The sequence below is a fragment of the Cucurbita pepo genome, chromosome 6 (assembly GCF_057944985.1).
Source record: "Cucurbita pepo subsp. pepo isolate OVF chromosome 6, ASM5794498v1, whole genome shotgun sequence".
NCBI classification, from domain to species: Eukaryota; Viridiplantae; Streptophyta; class Magnoliopsida; order Cucurbitales; family Cucurbitaceae; genus Cucurbita; species Cucurbita pepo.
This window is the reverse complement of record NC_141803.1, coordinates 11,274,050-11,291,065: the sequence shown is the minus strand read 5'-3', so window position 1 is coordinate 11,291,065 and position 17,016 is coordinate 11,274,050. Positions and strand designations below refer to the sequence as shown.

Here is a 17,016-nt window from a genome sequence, read left to right as displayed (position 1 = left end):
TTTGCTTGCATGCCGCTTTAGGCACATCTCTCTTTCTTAGTTTCACGCTGTCCTACCGTCAGTCAGTCTTTTAGTAAGCGTATAGTTGCAGCTATTTAGTGTAGAATCAATTCTTTAGTGGACGCACCGAAAGGGCGGGATAAGACAAGGCGGTGGAGGTTGGTTGAAGATGATGTTACGCGGCGTTCAGAACCAGCCTTGAAGTGAATGAATTTGAAAGAACGAAGAAGTCAGGAAATGAGACGACTCTTTCTTTCACTATTTCATAAACGGATCTTCCCCTCCACACCAATCACGAGTTTTTCTCCATTCCTCTCGTATATCGTCGTAACGCCCTTAATGCTAGGTTTTGAAAAAGACTTTTCATGTCATTCCCATTTAGGTCCGATTCGGATCCCTCTGTTGTTTCCTTTTCCTCCCGCACCCTTTCCTCGAAATGAGAAAGAAGATGGTACACTCGAATTGTATTATTTAAGTGCTTATTGCTTGCCAAAGATCCTACTTCTACAATTGGTAGGTCACCGGGTTATTCAAATAAGTTGTGTTTTCTCTGGTTTTCCCATGTTCAAACTTCTGTACCAATTCGGTCGATCCGGAATGGATCGGTTAAACATTCTATTAGGGAGCCTGGTCTTGACTCTGATGTGTGGTATTCATTCTCGTTCGGCTCTTGGAATCACATCCAGCCGTGGTTGGAACAGCTCGCAAAATCCAACCACTTCACCTACTTCATTGCCCCCAACCCTTTCTCGTACCTCTATTGAAACAGAATGGTTTCATGTTCCTTTATCGATTGGTTATTCCTCCCCGTTCGTCTCTCTTTTTCCAATTGCGGTCTCGATTAGTTTACAAGATTGAATGGCTAATTTGCCTCCGGACCCTAGATTCGATTGTTTGCCAAGAATGTTGAGCGGGGTATGTAAGCTGTGTATCTGGGAGGAAGTGAAAATCGGGGCTTTCGCTTTTTTGCACCCTGTTCTGTTTTGGCAGCTATTGAAATGAAATAGGAATCTCTTTCCCACACCGAATCAAGATTGAATATATGTCAAATCTCTAGTGGTGTTGAAACCAACCAAGATGTATGTCGTCCGACCAGACCTCATACTCTTTCTTCCCGACCTATTTGACCCTCTGGCCGATGTTATTTAGGTGGTATCCCGAGATAGATGGAATTCCTCCCGGGAACACACGAAAGAAAGATATGAACTGGGTAAATAGAAATGGAAAAGAGATGTTTCCAATTCATTCAAATCCGAAGCTTTTTCTACATCCATATGATCTACTAAAGTCGATCGGTATTGCCCATATAATGAAAGCAGATCTTGGTCTATAGAGTCCCAAGAAGGTAATAACTCCAACCTGTCCGATGCTTCTTCGGCCAAATACAATATACAAGTGGGACCTGCACTATGAGCAAGCTGTGCGAAAAACCGCTGATTTTTGCCGGGTTCACAACAACTTGGGCCAAATGGGGTTCTACCGGGAAACCAGGGATTTTTGAGTTTGCGCCATTGGTTACTGGTCGAGCCACTGGAATGGAATGAGATCAGAATCTCTGGAGATCTTTCCTCTCCACTTACTCGTAACAGGCTTTCCCTCTGTAGAAGACGGATTCCGAATGGCATAATTGTCCGATTTCTTACTAGATCTTCAAACAAACAAAGAAGACTGACTTCTCCTACTCCTCCTTCTCCTTTAGGATAGGATCGTCGTTGGTCCTTCTTTCACTAATGATCTCATTAGATCACCATTTGATAGTCCGCGAACGCACGAGGGACGAGACTTTCTATCGCTTGCTTTTCACTCTCAAGACAATGGTCTCTCTCTTCTATAAATAGAAAGAAAGCGAAGCAAAGCGCATGGCGGTGAAGAAAGCTCAATAAAGACAGACGAACACGATGCAGGGCATAGCAGAAATGAGACCGCTGAGCATTTCAGAAAACATATATATATGCTTGACCTTGATCGATGCTTTTTGGGGGGTGACTCACCAACCGACCCAGCAGTGATCGATGACAGAATGGTACGAACAAATCCAATGACTGGGATTTGGTAGTTCTCCATTTTCTTTTCTCTTTACCCCTTTTCCTTATAAATAGGGGTGCACCTACAGATGCGTAGGGACTTTGCTAAGCTGTTCGGCCACATTCTATTCCGATTGCCTTGAGAAAAGCATACGTTTTGTCCGTCCTTCCCTTTCTTCTGAGAAAAGCATCCGTTTTGTCCTTCCCTTTTTCTTTCTCTCTTCTCCGTATCCTTATTACAAGGGACTTTATCCAGATTGTAGACAGAAGGTAGTTGGTAAGGGATAATGCAGGGTTGTGGTACAGGCAGGGCGAGGGGTTGAGTCGGGATTTGAATAAAACCTCTATAAAACGTCGAGAATCTAAGAGTTTGACCTACCTGGGCGACAGTATAAAGAAGAGGGAATCCGAGAATATGCGAGACTGGAAAGGAGAGGGAATCCGACCCCGGCTTCACCCGAAGCATGCGAAGGAACGAGCCTTGTCTACGAAGCAAGTTCAGTCAGCGCAGAAATCGTACGCGAGTGTGTAGTTGACTAGTAGTACCATTAGCCTAAACGCTCTGTATCCTTTGCGGCCGCCATTCTAATTCCTTCGCTATTGGAACTATGACTCCCTCTCCCTCCGTAAACTACGCTCGCTGCCTCTCGGGTCTCGTCTCAAGCTGTGGTATAGACGGAGTTTCCTGCCTCCCGTCACAAATACAGACAAAGAAAGAAAGAAAGAAAGAAAGGGTAGCTAGTGCCCTTAATCGAATGACTTGAAACACTTCTCCGTAAGAAGCACTATTGGATTGGTTGCAACCACACCTACTCTTAGTCTAGTCTTAACCTGGGCTTTTTAGGGATTCCCTGAAACCGGAGCATCTTGTATTTCATCAAAACTAGTTGGGCAACCCCTGAATCTCGAGACACGTGGCGTTAGTTGAGTCTTGAAACACTTGATGAATGATGAATAAGGAAGGAGAAAGAAAGATCAGAGAAAGAATAGAATAAAACACCTATTTACCGAGTGAAAGAAGTAATAGGAAAGAAAAGGGGAAGGAGCGAAAGCGGTGAGCCCGAGGTGTAGAGGCGAACTCGTTCAACAGCGAGACCAAAGGGAGAGGAGCGAAAGAAAAGAAATAGCGAGACATAGAATATAAGGAGAGGAGTTCGTTCAGGATCAGAGAAAGAAGCCGAGGTTCTTCTAGTTCCGGCAGAGAAAGAAAAGAAATAGTTCAACCCCCAGTAAGTAAAGGAAGCAAACAAACTGACAGAGCTTTACCTCCTTCTTTAATAAATAGGTAAGGAATTAAGGTACGGAGAAATTATCTATCTTGCGTTCAGTCTCATTAATCTTCTCTTGCTTTCTCTTCCTTTACTTTGAATAACAAGGTTCAGTAGCTAGCTTTCTCTTTAGTCTTGACTTGTTTACGAGGAGGTGGAATAAATAGGTTCTCTTTTCTTGACTCTCCAGTAAAGGCGGATATTCTTCTTCTTTCTCTTGAGTCTTTCAAAGCTAAAGCTGCTAACTCCTTGATTCTAGAACGAACATCGTAAACTATTATTCATACTTCTTAGTCTTTCCTCTACTGCTAATTAATATCCCCCTTGATAGGTTCAATCGGGTTCAGGTTCGGCTTCTTCTAGCTTTACCTACTTCAATCTGGTCAAGGAATAGAATAATCAAAATAAATATAAGGGCTAAAGGTTAGTTAAGGTTGAGTCTTTCTTCTTAGTTTACTTACTGTGTAAATAGGGGAATCGTCCTGTTTACCTCGTTCAATCCATTAATCTTTAGTCTGAACGAAAAGGAGAGAAGCTGTGAGACCTACAAGTAAGTATGTTATTACCAAGTGCAAAGAATAGAGAGTCTAAGGTTCAGCCGCAGCATTCTCTTCCATCCTTTTGTGTCGAGTAAAAGAGTGAATGCAAGAATCATCCTACAGTAGGAAAGGAATCTTATCTTCAGTCTTAGTTTACGGAACCATACATACAGGTCGATCGGAAAAGCTAAATGAGTCAGTTAAGTAGTTAGTGAGAGGAGAAAGAGAAGAGAAAGAATGTTTTCTATTCTTCAATTGTTCAATCAAGTAATAATATTGGTTCAGGCTCAATAGCGAAGGGTTAACGGTTCAGTCAGTCTTTCAAAGACAGTAAACTCTCTGGCTGGCTTTCGATAGTCTTTACTTGTTCAATCTTCTTAAGGTTAAGAGTCGGAATTGAATTAATCTTTCTTCAGTCTTTCTTTGTTGTTCAATATACTAGAAGGTAATAATCAAATAGAATAGACAGAGTATTTAAGGTTATTACGGCAAGTTAAGGTTATTACGGCAAGTATTAAAGTTATTACGGCAAGCAGAGTATTAAAGTTATTACGGCAAGCAATGGAATAAAGCTTTTTTCGGATTGAATTATTAAGTAGTAGCGAAGGTAATTCAGGTGAGGGAGTTCAACCCTTGCTGTAGAGGGGCGAAGAAGCTCGACTGGAAAGGAGAGGGGCGAAGAAGCGAGACTGGAAAGGAAAGGAGAGGGGCGGTGTTCCGTACGTAAAGCCTAATCTGATGACCCAATCAGTCTTCCTCACCACTCTCATGGAGGTGCTTTCGACTCCCCGGTGCAAGCCTGAACCTCCGAAGACGGCGTCCCCAATGCCCGAGGCCGGGTTCTTGACGGCAGTAGTGCTATCAATGCCGGGTTCTATAGTCGAGCCGATCAATAATTCTACGGAAGGTCAGGTCAGGGGTGAATTGGGACCTCCGAGTGGTGAACCAGTCCTATGAGTGGGTTGAGAGGGCTATCTTAGGTTAGGCCGGAGCTCAAGAATTGGCAATCGGCAGTCAGAGACGGGCTATTGGAAGCCGGTGTTGATCCCTATAATGGTTTGACTTTGGATCATTCAGTGGGTACCAAGATTGGTGGTTCGACATTCGACAGTTCTGGTCGTAGACACAGTGTTGTTGATCTCCTCAGCTATGCGAAAGCTTTGAATATGAGAGTGCAGTCTATGCAAGCTATGCAAGTGTTGAAAGAATTCTTTTAGCCTCTTCTTCGCGGATCGAAGCAATCGGTAATTGGGGTTGTTTTTCGCGACCAAAGAAAGAGGGCCATGCAATGCAAAGGGAGAGGATCACCTCTGTGCTGGGGCTCTCGGAAGCCAACAGCTTCCGCTTCTGAGTGGCATTGGATCGAGGCCGTCCCTCTCATCGTGGGGAATTCCTCTGTCTCATCACTTGCCTTATGTCGGACAGTTCCTCTATGAGAACCCCCAAAATGGCATCTAAATTGTGCCCCCAATCCCATTGGAGCACTCTCTGATACAAGTCGTGGGCATAACCAATTCAGGGACAGGGGCTTACCTTGAAGCAACTTCCAATCTCATACCTTTTGTCTCCCCGGCTCGCTCTCTTTTCATTCGGAACCCAGCTTCACCACTCTATCTCACTGTGGCTACCCTGATGGAGAAGATTACTGGGCCACTCTCTGTTCACTCCGGTTGCCATCTATAGATGTCAAGGTTAACCCAATTGTACGGTTCAACTACTTTAGTAATCCGGGTGATGTATGTGGAGCGGTGTGTGAATGGCACCTGCAAGATCGGTGATGTACTGAGGAGCCATTCCATGGAGGATTTCCAATTCAGGGAATGGTTTGTTTGGGGGCCGAGATTGAAGATACGTGGGGCCTGCATTGCCCGTTGATCAATCAAATGATCGGCTGATGGGAGAGTTTTGCCCGCAGTGAGTACTATATGGCACTACCATGGTGGATGCCTTGTGGGCAAGGTAGTTGATCGCAATTTCAGGGTTATTGGGATTGATGCTTTCCAAGTTGTTGATGGTTCGATATTCACTGTATCACCAGGGACCAATGCCCAGTCCCCTCTTTTGATGCTTGGACGGTCAGTGTCTTTCTTGTTATCTGAATGCTTCAGTCTTTTTGTTGGTTTGTTAGAGTTGACTACTTACCCTGTTGTGCCAAAAGGAACTATAAGCGGACTTTGCTGCGAATCTGCTAGCCATTTACCAGTATTTCCTCTTCTGCTTCTGTTTTTGGGTTTCTTCTTCTCCTTTCCCCTTGTGAACACAATCAAATCCGAACAAATAAGAAATTGGTGATTCTCTCCAACCAATTAAGAAAAAAGATTGAAAAGACCCTCTCGGGTTTCTCTTTCATTTGCCAGTTCCAAATCCGCATTGTCAGTCAACTGCTGCACCATTTTTCTTACAGGATGCCAAGTTAAAGAAGATAAGGCGAGTGAATAAGGTCCGAAACCCAATAAAACATTTATGCTCGTGGCCGGACCGGAAAAAGATGTGGGAGCAATGGCACTCGATCACAAACCCTCTCTTTCCCTTTCTGTAAATTACTTGGTATTTTTGTCTTCTTCGCCCTTCCCTGTCCAGCTCAAGCTGATTAAAAAAACGGATTTGTTTCGGAAAGCGTTCCGCCCCTCAGTCTTGGACATTTTGGCGGGACTTTCCCTGCCCTACATTCCAGTCACGAATCCAAAACTTCTCGCTCCCACCGGCCGGCTCTTCCCTTTGGCTACTCTAAAAAAGGTACTGACGCTTCACACCCCATCTCGACGAAAATCAGGAAACTTATTGCAACTACATCAAAAACCGAGAAAAAAAGACGTGAACGGCCCCTTTCTTGGAACTAATTCATAGGGATAGGGGGCAACGTGTGATATATCAAAATATAGAAGAAGAAAAGATATGCAGCATCCACTTGGTGCTCATAATATCTTTCTCGATGTTTTTTGTATAAGGGATTCTTTCTCGGAAGGGAGCTAGGCAGATTTAGATCGATCGAATCTACTGACTAATTGGTTTAGCTTATCGATGTCCTTGAGTCCAATGAGGATAAAGAGGATGGATGGCCCGGCTTCTTTAGCATTTTATAGGAGTGGATAACAGCGGGAAAAAGGATGAAGTATTAGCGTTAGCGTGAGAGAGCAGAAAATGACACTAAACAAAACAGAAAGAGAAAGGCATAGTGTAGTTAAGGGGGACTCATCACGAGTATTTATTATTATACTCAACGCAAGCATCACTAAGGTCATAATATCTTTCTCCGGCAAAAGTCGAATAACAGAAGTATGAAAAAGAAAGGGGGACCCATGTAAAGCAGACCAGCAACCAGATATTACCAAAGGCAAGAACGGTCCGCACCAGTATGGGGGCAGGGTATTTAGGCTCCTCCCTCTCGTACGCCACCGGTTAGGTAAGAAACAAACTCAGGGTTGAGGGAGAGTGGAAAGAATCAGGTCAGATTTAGCCGGGACGTGCTAGCCGCCCTCGGGGCACGAGATTCCATTCCGGTTTTCAAGGCCCAGAAGCTCGAAGCATCCCAGCTATGAAGATGAAGAGACACTCCTAGTTACCAAGTGGCCCGTTTGGTTGATGATTCGTTCACCCACTTGCTCGCTTCCAACACAAGCACGCTATCCTTTGTTCGCCCTCTACCACACGGAACGGCTCCCCTAAAAAAAAGGGGCACTTAGACGCCCTAGGTCCATTAAAACCTTTTCTCCCTTATTATCAATCAAAGAGAAGGCAGCCGATGCGGCTTGATGTCTCAGACCATTACATTAAGCATACAAAAAGGCAATGTAACAAGGGGCCAAGCGTACCTACCGTGAAGGAACAGGATGAGGCAGAAGTACTTCCCGCGCATACTAGTATTAGATAAAACGGTTCCAACTCCATGTATGCCTTCGGTTAAAAAGGTAGACAGAGTCAACCTCCATACACCTCTGGTCATTCCCGGCCTTTCTATTAGAGTGAGAATGAGGGGGATACTGAAGATGTACAGTCAACCAACCAGGGGAGGATGGGCCTCAGGGGGGATAAAACCATTCAACACTGACTCTTTTACGGGGAATGTAAACAAAGTTCCACTCCCAAACGCATCTCAAGTTCAGAGTAAACCATCTCCACAGCAAGACTCCTTCCACTCCAATTAGGCCAAAAAAATAGAGGTCGGACCGGAACCTCGCAAGGAGGGGCACCCAACAACATCAACATCAACTTCCCATATTAGATCGTCTTCTTTAAAGTGACAGCCTAAGAAAGACCCCGCAAAACCAAATTCGAAAAGAACGAACAACTAACGGGTAAGGAGGAGAGGAGAAGGGTGCCTGGGCCCTGAACCCAACCCGAAAAGGAGCAGGGGATAACAGGAAGAGGCTAGGAAAGATTCGATCTGGCTCAGAGAGACGACTTGAGATTCCCACAAGAACAGGTAGCCGGAATCGCGGCAATTCAATCTCCATACTGTTAGACTGAAAAGGAAAAAACTCCAACTCAACTACATCCATTCCCACCCTATCCGTCTCTTTCTCCCTCATTCCACTAATTCAGAACTGAATTTGAAAGCCATATTTCGACCCAGACGTTTTCGGCCCTAATAACCAACGAATGGCAAGTGCTTTTCCTTGTGTAGATCCTATTTCAATGGGAACTTGATCAGTCGATCCGCCTACACGTCTTGCTTTTACTGCCGGGAGTGACCCGCGTATTGCTTGACGTAAAATAGTGAGTGTATTTCTTTCTGTCTTTTGTTGAATCTTTTTCATGGCTCGATAGAGAGATAAGCCAATGATTTGTTTCCGTCTGAATAAGGTGAACCAAGATGTTAACTAATCTTTTACGAGAAATTGGGTCTGATTTAGCTATTTTTTCTTCTGCAGTACCTCGACGTGAGATGAGCGTGCAAGGGGTTCTCAAGAATCAGTAGTTTTCCTTTCTTTTATAAGGGCTAAGAAAATCATGGATTTTGGCTTTTCCAGATCTCGAAAGATATGAAAGACCTCCCTCCAAGCCGTACATACTACTTTCCACATCATTCTATATGTATCTATGAGATCGAGTATGGAATTCTGTTTACTCACTTGAAATTGAGTATCTCTTTCCCTCCCTTTACTGCTAGGATTGGAAATCAATCCTTTCTTGATTTTACATATCCATACGATTGAGTCCTTGGGTTGGTTTCCGAAATAGTGTCAAAAGAGGTGCTTCGAATCATTGCTAGTGGACTCGTACCTATTCTAAGTCGAGGCATTTCTCATTCTTTGTTGACGCGGGGACAAAGTAAAGGAAAACCTCTGAAATTCTTCCAATATTGGACCTTATCTAATAGTTCTGAATCGAATCCCTGACGAAAGAAGATCTTTTGTCTCACGGTAGCCTGCTCCAGTCCCCTTAGTCAACTTTCGTTATTGGGTTAGCTATATACTTCTTTCAATCTTTCTAGCGATTCACATGGCATCATCAAATGATACAAGTCTTGGATAAGAATCTACAACGCACGTCAACGCCCTTGTTGACGATCCTTTCTTTACTCCGACAGCATCTAGGGTCCCTCGAACAATGTGATATCTCACACCAGGTGGGTAATTCCTCCTTACTTCACCCTTCGCCCTCTTACTAAGACTACAGAATGTTCTTGTTCATTATGGGCAATACCAGGTATATAAGCAGTGATTTCAAATCCAGAGGTTAATCGTACTCTGGCAACTTTACGTAAGGCAGAGTTTGGTTGAGGGTGTGATATTGGAAAAGCTGACAGATAAGTCACCCTTACTGCCTGCCACTCGACAGAACCGTACATGAGATCCTCATACGGCTCCTCGTTCAATTCTTTCGAAGTTATTGATCCTTTTCCTCGTTCGAGAAGTTCTGCAGATGGCACTTGACAGACCAGCAAGACTCGCTTTGGCTTACTCCACTGAAAGGGCAAACTAAAGGAAAGAAGGGCATTCCTCCGATCTATGACAACAAGGGATTGGACTCGAGCAAAAAAAGACTGGGCCTATTTGAACTTGAACAAAGACTGAGACTGCTAGTTCCACTATCTCATATGCTACTACCACTTAGAATGAGCCTGTCACTACTTCTTACTAGGCTGCAAAAGGACTGACTTGGCTTAATATTAATAAGAGCGTATAAAAGCGTTTGTAAACAAAGAAAATAGAAAAAGCTGGAATGTCAGAGAAAGAAGGAAGACATGGAAGAAGACAGATAAGAAAGAAGAAGGAAGAGCTTTTGCTACTAAAGATGAATCGATACCGAGCAGCTAGACCTGTGAATCAATCCTTCCCTCATTCGATCTTTGCCATTGGACCTTGAATGCTATTCTTTATCAGAAGCTTTGGATGGAGCGGGACCTCCTTAACAAAAGGAAGGAAGAGGAAGAAGAGACAACCCCGAAGAGACAGAAGGAAAAAGCCACATCTTGCGACCCGCCCCAGCAAACAATCGATTTGGGAAAGAAGAAGAAGAAAGACCTGTTAGAACAAACATCCTATTGCTTGATGTCTTCTACCAACCTCTTGCGATAGTTGGACGCACTAGGTACAGATTTCCATGTAGGAGCAAAGACCAGACCCAGGTTAAGGGGTATCTGGCGAATGCCCGGGACATAGCGCTCAGTCTTCTGCCTGTGTCATAATAATATTACAGACACGAAGGACCTCAGTTGTGTTGCTAGGTGGCACTATGGTTTCCAAAGTTAATAGGGCACTCTTCCATCAACAACTAAAGCTATTTCTTACTCGTGTGCAGAATACACAAGTACTAGAAAGGATGGGATTGTTCCACAAACTCCAATCAGTTAACTACCATCCATGAACAGATAGAGAGTTATCGGCCAACACGATGTAATTGAAAGCTCGTCCACTCTTTCATCCGCGGATGCTACTTTTCGTATGGGAGGGAACAACTCAGATTGACTTCTATGGATGGGATTCATGTTCATTAGTTTCGTTTTCCGGGATCCATCTCCACCAACCAAACTAGCATTCCTCCATTCACTAGCAAAGAAAAGAGCTAGGAGTCAAACGGTCCAAAAAAGCTACTTAAAGTCCTAATCGAAGAGCCAACCAACCAACTAGCTGATATCCTTAACTGCAAAAGAGCTCCGAGTGGTTAGCAAACTCTTTCTTTATTGGCCGGGGAGTCCCTATTCTATAGACTTCCAAAATACACTCTCTAAGAAAAAGGCAAGTACTGCTACTCTACTTAGGTTCTTAAGGTCTCCCACTACCCACTAAGGAAGAAGATATAATCCTAGAGAAATTCAGGGATAAATGCCGGGTCTCTTTGCGACCATGAAACCGCGCTTGACTGTGATTGATAAATGGCATAAACCTGTCCAACAAGTAAATAAGAACATTAGGTTCTCCATACACTCACTTCAAACCAGTGACCAGATAGTGCGAAATTCAAACAAATGCAAGGGATGAAAATGCTCCAGTCAAAACGAAAGGCAAGAACCCGATTATCGACGCTCTGCTAATAGACTCCCTCCTTTGAACATAGATCCGAACTGCCACTCAGAATGAATGGTTACTGGAAAAGGATTGGGTTGTCTTTCGAACATCGGATCTCGGGTACAAGCCAAGGAGAAAGACTACCATCTCAGGTATACCATCGACAGAGTAAGGAAAGGACAGTTCCTTTCTAGCGAGTCACTCCGTCTCCTTTCGGGGTAACCCCTTTATTGTGCTTATTTACAGGTAAGGGGAAAATGTTAGAATAGAAAGAAGTGACTCACGTTCGAGTGCTTCTGTCTTCGAGCCAGTACCCTTTGACGACAAGGGATAAAGGATAAAGAAAGTCTCCGTTATTCAGTAGTAGTCCATGTCCCTTTTCAAGCGGCTAGTTTCTTGCCGTTCATATAGATCAATAGCAGGTTCTAAGGCTAGACAGCAAATAAGCTAGTTTAGTTCCCTCACTGATCCCTGCCAGAACTCTTAGAACAAGGAGGATTCTTTCAAGTTCATTTTGATTCATATTCACATGGGACAATCTTTCGAGTCCTATCTCTACGGGACATGATATCCAGCTCTAGCTTTCCTTGTATAGGGTGTTACAAAATACATCTGAATCCGAGGAATTAATGCTCTTACTAAGACCTGAAGGAACTTTTGAAAGGCAACTAGTGAAGATGCGCCAATATCCATCCCTCTTTCTAGAATTATTGCTGAGACATGCTCCGAGAGGGTTAGCCCCGGCTATCAAGATGGGATAAAAACACCTCTTTACTATTCCAAATGGGAAGATCTCGGGATTGCTTTTTGTTATATGAATTGGAATCTTCCCTCAAACAAGGAAGGAGGGCTGGTCGGTCAAAAGCGGGGTAGGCTAACAATACCAAGTCAGTCAATTCCGGTATTGGCTAAATTACAATGAAGCAAGAGAAAGCCTGGAAGAAAGTCCGTACTATTACTGCGCTGGGTGACGTGACAGGCGGGATAAGCTGGTATTCTTTCATAAGCAAACGTGGCAACCTGCTGGTATAGTGAGCTCTCTCTCTGGATTAAGCTTCGGGCATTGATAGAGAGGAATCACCTAGCCAGCCTAGCATTAGACTCGACTAGCCTTGGGCAGACAGATTGCTTTGAATAGCGTATCTTAGCTCCGGGGACTGCCTTATCCACACTATGAGCAAATGTTAGATGCAACCATTATAGATATATTCATAGTTTAGATAATTACTATATGTTCTTTCATACAGTCCTAAAAAAGACAGATATCTGAACGGGACTAGCTTGAACTAAATCCTCCAACCTTAAAGCAGTATGAGAGAGAGAGGACGGATACCAGAAAGAATCACCTCGGAGCCGCCGTTGAGTCAATTCAGTAAGATTCTACTTGAGCTATAGTTTCACTAAAGAAAGAAAGAAAGATGAATCAGACTTTCCCTTTAGTGTCTCTACTGTAAAGGAATCAGAATAAGCAAAAGATAGATATAGGAGTGAACTAACTAAGGAGAAAGCAGAGGAGCGAAGACACACACTGATAGTGGTTCCAGGTCAGGTTCAGTAGTTCAGTCGAATGAATAGGAGTTAGTAGTGAGAGGAGAAAGAGAAGTGAAAGAAAGATAAATAAGGGGAAGGTAAGGTACAGTTACGGAGCTAGCTAAGCCACTTTAAAGAATAGGAACAAACAAGAGAAGGAATCTTTAGTCTCCCTCTTCAAACCTTAAAGAATACGAACAGGAGAATTCATCCTTAGTCTTTCCTCTACCTTAAATCAAACAAAGACAGTAACGGAAAGGTTCGGTTCAGCTTCATTCATTCATTCATTTACTTACCCAGAGTAACATCAACAAGTAATAAATAGAGGGCTCAGTAGCGAAAAGGTGACGCTTTCTTCTTTACAAAGACAGTAAACTCTCTTTAGTCTTGACTTGAAGTATCAGTAGTTTACCTACTTCCCGCCTACACCTAATCAGTAGTTTAGTTTACCTAGTTCTCGCCGTGTAACCTATTCTTTCTATACTAATTACCTAGCGAGCAAAGGAGAATATAATTCATGGTTCGTCCACCTGCCCTTGCCCTCTTTCTTCTTCTCTTGCTTTACGGAATGAATTAAGTAGTTGGTTCTTTCCTCTCCCTATTATACTAGCTAGAACTTCAGGGATAATGCATCTTGTCTTGTGTCTTTACTACTTGTTCAATCAGGGAAAGGAATAGGGTTTACGGATAAAGAATGAAATCAGTTCATCTTTCTTTAATCTACCTTCTTGACTTTTAGTCTCTACTGTAAAGAAAGCATAGCGGAAAAGGATTTCATATGCAAGTAGTTAAGGAGAATGGAAGAAAGGATAGCTGCTTCTAACCCGCTTTCCTCTTTCAAAGACAGTAAACTCTCGATAGTCTTTACTTCTTGGTCAATATACTCTCATCAGGTAATACCAACCAACAGAGAATAGACATAGGGTTATTACGGCAAGCAATAGAATAAAGCATTCAGTCACAGATTGAATGAGAAGTAGCTCAGGTAATTCAAGGTGAGGGAGTTACATACGGTTGTTCAGTAGTTAAGTAAGGATCAAGAATAAGTAGTCCTTACTTACCTTTTTCGGATTAATCTTTCTCCCCTGTAAAGGAATAAGAAGAAGACAAAGGATAGGTTATACAAAGTGAAGTAACTAACTAAGGAGAATGCAGAGAAGCGAAGACACTCGTTCGTCAGGTTGTTCCGTACGGGGCAGGTTCAGAAGAAGTAGTTAAAAGGAGAAAGCAGAAATAGGAGTTTCGTCTTGACTTGTTTACGAGGAGGTGGAATAAATGGGTGTAGGGTTAAGGTTCAGTCTTTCTCTTTTCTTTACTCAACAGGAAAGGCAGATTCCTCTTCCTCTTTCTTTACCGCTATTCCCGCGCATTCTCTTTCTTATGCCTTACTCTTTCAAAGCTAAAGCCGCTAACTCCTTCATTCTAGATAGAACAAAGACCGTAAACTATTATTCATACTTCTTAGTCTTTCCTCTACTCTAAAGAAAGGTTAGTTCTTCTTCAAAGAGCTTGACTTTACCTCCTTCCGATTAGAAGAATATGAATAAATAAGAGAGAGGGTGGGTGAAAGATTTGTTAAAGTTCAGTCTTTCTTAGTTTACTTACTGTGAATAAATAATAGATAAGGGAATCCACCTGTTTACCGAGTTCAATCCATTAATCTTTCTTCTTCACGACAAAGAAGGAGTCCAGCTGGGAGCCCGTAAAGTAAAGGACAGAAGATTCATAACCTATTTACATACAGAGGAAAAGAGGTGAAAGAGATAGAGAGTATAAGGTTCAGCCGCAACATTCTTTTCTATCCCTTTATTTACTGTCGAGTAAAAGAGTTAAGTCAAGCAAGAATCATACTACAGTAGGAGAATCCTCAGTCTGAGTTTACAGAACCACACATACAGGTTGATCGGAAAAGCTAAATCCGTAAGTTAAGGAGTTAGTTAGAAGAGAAAGAGAAGTTATAGTTCACTCTCAGTCATAAGATAAGTGAAGGATTGAAAGCAAAGAGAATATCAAACAAAACAACAAAGCAAAGAACAGAGTAAAGAAGTGGGTCAACCAACTCTCTCCCTTCAGTCGTGAAGTAATCAATAAATGAAGTCAATTAATTAGCTGCTTTACCAGAGAGAGTACAAGAATGAAATCAGTCAATCAAAAGGTGTCTCTTTCTTATAGGCTTTACTTACTACTGGCAAAGGATCTATCTTTCTTTAAAGGTGAAAGGGAATACTATCTATTTACAGAGTGGTTGAGTGAATGAAAGAAGGTTAAGGAAGTAATGATTGAATACTATCTACAGATTACAGAGTCTTTGAAGCGAGAAGTCATTCAGTTAAGGGGAAGAAAGAATAAGGTAAGGGTTTGTTTCTTTCTTTCTCTCTCTTGTTTGTTTCTTGACTTCCGAGAATTACCGAGTTACATCAGGTTTAGTAGTGAAGGAACGGATACTCCTCTTTTCCTTTAGTCTTTACAATCGAGTAAAAGAGTGAATGAAAGAACAACTACTGACGGGACACTAATAGAGTCAATGAAAGGGCATAAGAAGGAATCGTAAAGAAGAAGCCAGCAAGCAAGCAGTTTAGAGTTGTTATGTTAGTTAGAGCCGAAGGGCAGCGAGAGGTTATTCAGTTATTGAGTGTTTACTCTTCCGGAATAAATAGGTACACAAAGCAACTCGAGAGTAAAGCTTACTACAGCCCGTGAACGAGAATTAATCTTTAGTCAGTCTTTACAGCAGGAAAAGAGTCAATTAGTTAGTTAAAGAAGCCGAGTTAAACAAACACCTAGTCCGTATTACTATAAGAAAGAGGTAAAGAAAGAAAAGGAGTTCAGCCGAGTGTACTACAGTGCCATCAAGGAGATAGAGTCAATTCTATGAATATCCTTGATTACCTTACCTTGTTTACTTTGAATTAATAACTCACAGTAACAGAAGGGAAAAGGTCATACGAATCAGTATAAAGGTTTCATCAGGTTGAGGAAGGAATAGTCAAAGAAAGCCTCGGCAAGGTCAGGTAATAATATATCTATATCCATCTATCTATCCGTGAAGGAGTTAATTCAGCCACTTGACTTTAATTAAAGAATAATAGGAACAGGGTAAAAGAAAGAAGGAATCTTTACTCTACCCCTTCTCAATCAAACAAAGACAGTATAGGCTCGCTTATGGTTACAGAGTTCATTTACTTACTCTACTGTAAAGCGCAACTAATTAATCTTTAGTTCTCACAGTCTTTCCTTGATTAACAGAAAGAGAAGGAAGTAGTTGTTCATCAGTTTACAGTTTAAGTAAGAAGGAGAGAACGAGCTCAGTCTCATTAATCGTTAGTTAGTCTGTCTTTCAATCAAGTAATAGAAAAAGAGTATAAGGTCCGGGAAGAGAAAGAATAGTTGATATATCTTCCATTGTTCAGTAATAATATTGGTTGAGGCTCAGTAGCGAAGGGTGTCGGTTCAGTCAGTCTTTCAAACACTTACATCTATCTTTAATCATCTTGCCTATACCTTCAATCACAAAGAAAGACAGTAAAGGTGCGGCTCAGCTTCATTCATTTACTTACCCCGAGTTAAACAAGTAATACAGGGCTCAGTAGCGAAAAGGTGACGACGCTTTCTTCTTTCAAAGCAAACTCTCTTTCTTTAGTCTTGACTTTCAGTATCCGTTGTTTACTACCTACTTACTTCACGCCGTAACCTAATCAGTAGTTTACCTATTTACTTACTTCCCGCCTACACCTATTCGTTATATACTAATAATTACCTAGCGAACACAAGGAGTTCTAGTTACTATTACCTAGCGAGTCAAGGGGAATGGAATTAATCTTTCTTGTGTCTTTACTTCTTGTCTTGCTTTACCGATTGAATGAATAAGTTGTTGGTTCAGTCTTTCCTCTCCCTATACTAGAACTGTAAGAAGGGATAATGCATCTTGTGTCTTTACTTCTTCAATCAGGGAAGGGAATAAGCCGGGTTTACGGATAAAGAGCGAAATCTGTTCATACCTTCTTGACTTTTAGTCTCTACTGTAAAGAGAAAGCATAGGGGATAACGGATTGAATATGCAAGTTCAGGAGAATGGAAGAAAGGATAGCAGCTTGTAACCCTCCTTTTATTCAAAGACTGTAAACTCTCAGGCGATAGTCTTTACTTGTTCTTCAGGTTTAAGGTTAAGAGTTGGAATTGAGAATTCATCTTTCTTGAGGATTTA

The 17,016-nt window shown here is 42.3% G+C and overlaps 1 pseudogene; it reads left to right on the top strand.

Moving 5' to 3' along the window:
* The first annotated feature begins 1,409 nt into the window (after positions 1-1,409).
* LOC147792312 ((R)-mandelonitrile lyase-like pseudogene) lies at positions 1,410-6,123 on the top strand (annotated as a pseudogene).
* The last annotated feature ends 10,893 nt before the right edge of the window (positions 6,124-17,016 follow it).